The following is a 3,674-nucleotide window of genomic DNA, read 5'->3' as shown; positions in this document are numbered from 1 at the left end:
ATCCAAAAAAGAAAATCAGGCTGAAATAGGGCTGTATGGCGCGTAATATTTTAATAATTAAATTGGAGGAAATCCCCTCCAACATTAAGGCTGAATAAGAAAAAAAGATTTCTAAAAAAAAATATAGTTATTAAATAAAAATGTTCGGCCAAATTAGTTCTAGTCTTGTCTACTTTTTGAGCCTTTTTATCGGAAACCCGTTTACATCAGGAGTATTTTAATGTCAAGTTTGTTAACGAGGCTACGGTTACACGCGGTATGTTCTGACGTCACCTGCACGATTAGATGTCTGCTATAAACTTTAAATTTAAATGGAATTACAAGCAGGCGACATGTTTTACGATGAAGTGACAACTAATTACTGTCAGTTAATTACTGACAGCAGACAGTGTTTGGAATACAGGTGTGAGGGTGCACCTGAGTAAATGAGGCAGGTGGGTCAATCAGAGGTTTGAGGACATGTCCTTGACAAACATTAGAGATGACTTTAGGAGATGAGAGCAAGATGACTTTAGGAGATGAGAGCAAGATGACTTTAGGAGATGAGAGCAAGATGACTTTAGGAGATAAGAGCAAGATGACTTTAGGAGATCAAAGCAAGATGATTTTAGGAGATGAGAGCAAGATGACTTTAGGAGATGAGAGCAAGATGACTTTAGGAGATGAGAGCAAGATGACTTTAGGAGATGAGAGCAAGATGACTTTAGGAGATGAGAGCAAGATGACTTTAGGAGATGAGAGCAAGATGACTTTAGGAGATGAGAGCAAGATGACTTTAGGAGATGAGAGCAAGATGACTTTAGGAGATGAGAGCAAGATGACTTTAGGAGATGAGAGCAAGATGACTTTAGGAGATGAGAGCAAGATGACTTTAGGAGATGAGAGCAAGATGATTTTAGGAGATGAGAGCAAGATGACTTTTGGAGATCAGAGCAAGATGACTTTAGGAGATGAGAGCAAGATGACTTTAGGAGATGAGAGCAAGATGACTTTAGGAGATGAGAGCAAGATGACTTTAGGAGATGAGAGCAAGATGACTTTAGGAGATGAGAGCAAGATGACTTTAGGAGATGAGAGCAAGATGACTTTAGGAGATGAGAGCAAGATGACTTTAGGAGATGAGAGCAAGATGACTTTAGGAGATGAGAGCAAGATGACTTTAGGAGATGAGAGCAAGATGACTTTAGGAGATGAGAGCAAGATGACTTTAGGAGATGAGAGCAAGATGACTTTAGGAGATGAGAGCAAGATGACTTTAGGAGATGAGAGCAAGATGACTTTAGGAGATGAGAGCAAGATGACTTTAGGAGATGAGAGCAAGATGACTTTAGGAGATGAGAGCAAGATGACTTTAGGAGATGAGAGCAAGATGACTTTAGGAGATCAGAGCAAAATGACTTTAGGAGATGAGAGCAAGATGACTTTTGGAGATGAGAGCAAGATGACTTTAGGAGATGAGAGCAAGATGACTTTAGGAGATGAGAGCAAGATGACTTTAGGAGATCAGAGCAAGATGACTTTAGGAGATCAGAGCAAGATGACTTTAGGAGATGAGAGCAAGATGACTTTTGGAGATGAGAGCAAGATGAATTTAGGAGATGAGAGCAAGATGACTTTAGGAGATCAGTGCTGCATGAGAAAGGAAAAGACACCGTTTGTCTACCGATATACTATCAGGGGTCGCAGAGTGCATTGTATCAGGAAGTGTTATACGACTATTGATTAAATTTACGTGACAGTTTTACTTGCTTTACTCAGTAGAATATATTGATAATCAATATATCTTTTATTTTTTTTTAACGTATTAAAGCGAGTGAATAAAAGAATACCATAATCACGTTTACGAAGTAAGACAAAGTGGCAATACAGTTAGTGAGACAATATAATCAGGTTTTTACAATGTATTTAAAAATGTTTATACCACCGGTCTTAACAACACACCCCAGCGTCCACTGTATGTCACGTATTCTAAGAAGCTTCCCCTCCCTGCCCTATCTTTATAGAACAGGTCTGTGACAGTCACCACCCCTCCCCTTGACAACCATCTATTTATAAAACAACTGCTTGTAACGGACACAACTGCTAAAGTTTTATTTCTTCAAACTGAGCTCCGTTGAAAACTTGACATTCACCACATCAAAAAGTATTTTTAGCTTCGACCAAAATGTAAATGCAAAGTGTTTGAAATTTTAAATATAGTGTTCTTTTGTTTTGATGTTTCAAAAGAAGATTATGTTTATATCGGATTAGATCAAAGAAAAAAATAAGTACGTTCTACCTCAGCATCTTACCTGTAAAATTTACCTGCCTTTGAAACCCAACTTGAATTGTAATAATGAGATCATTACTTTCCCTAACGACCGTTCACAAGTATCGCCAATAGGCATGGAATGTGGACCACCAACGATCTCTCTCTTACAACTCCATATCCCCCAACCCCCTCCCCGGAAACCAGATTGATAGAAAATACTGGAATACTTTTCATTGTGTATTTACCAGCATACTAATGTAGCTAGAAAGGTTTTTTTTTATCTGAGTATGTAAGGAGAGATAACTGGGATTCGGAGAATAGATTTTAAAATATTACAGATTTATTGAGTTGCGTCCCTTGCCAAAGATTCAGCACAGATTTTGTACTTAAAAGGGGGAAAAATTTCCCTTCAATGAAAGAACAATTTAGATTTACACGGTGTCTGTAAACTAAAAACCATTTCGTTTTAAACTGGTTTTTATAACATTTGGCGTTTGGATTAAGTAGAAAATAAAATATGTGTTGTGTTTTGATAGTTTTGATTTGTATATGTTATGTGTATAATAAAATATCATCAAATCATCACGTCAATGACAGATGATTTATATCTAAGGACAGTTAATGTGGTGTTTTTTTATTAACTGAAATACAATAGGTAGATTTATTACTCACTACAAAACAAGGCAAAACTTTTTTTTTTTAATCCTTTACTTAAGCTTCTCGCTAACCCTAGCTCTGACGGTAAAACTAGCCACATCCCAAAATCGAATCCTATCCCTAGGCTAACCTTTTATCCTAGTCTGATCTAATTGGTAGTCTGACATTATTCCTAGCTGAGTTTCTTTCAGGCATCTAATCGAGGGGATTGGTGCCCTGACCCCTGCCCTGACGAATAAGAGAAATATATAATTTGTATTTAATAAAAAGGTACCCTTTCACTTCCCCCCCTAGTCTCCCTCACCGCCCCCCCCCCCCCCACCCAATAAAGAAACACAACTGATAATCCTACATCTACCCTAACCCTACCACCAACGATGGCAACGACAGCACCTACATTTGAGTTGTGAAGCATCTAATGGCAACATATTTGATCTCAAGTAAGGCCGATACTCAAAACGAAACTTCAAAGAAACCAAGCGCTCTAACGGAAATTCCCTGTCACCTTGGCTAAACACATTATAGAACATTGTTTGTCCAGGTAGTTCCAAGGAGGGTGGTCAGTTGATGTAAGGGGGTGGGGGTGGTAGAGTTCCCAACAATGGTTGATATTAATTCCTAAAGCGGGTCCCTTAAAGAGGAATGTGTGGGTACGAAAGATGGTAGAAGCGTGTGATCTAGATCTAGAGAATCCAAAAGATTGAATGCAGACCCTGTAGGGTAGTTCACTGAGTCAATTGTTTGCTTGTTTGGTAGTGGTAGGATT

At 38.4% G+C, this 3,674-nt stretch overlaps 1 pseudogene; it reads left to right on the top strand.

Annotated features, from left to right (window-relative positions):
* The first annotated feature begins 481 nt into the window (after positions 1 to 481).
* On the top strand, positions 482 to 1,098 carry LOC131930167 (RNA-binding protein 12B-like; annotated as a pseudogene).
* The last annotated feature ends 2,576 nt before the right edge of the window (positions 1,099 to 3,674 follow it).

This window comes from Physella acuta, unplaced genomic scaffold, assembly GCF_028476545.2.
Source record: "Physella acuta isolate Inbredline_101_S28 unplaced genomic scaffold, ASM2847654v3 ptg001729l, whole genome shotgun sequence".
NCBI classification, from domain to species: Eukaryota; Metazoa; Mollusca; class Gastropoda; family Physidae; genus Physella; species Physella acuta.
Note: the sequence above shows the minus strand (reverse complement) of the source record. Positions and strands in the feature narration are given on the sequence as shown.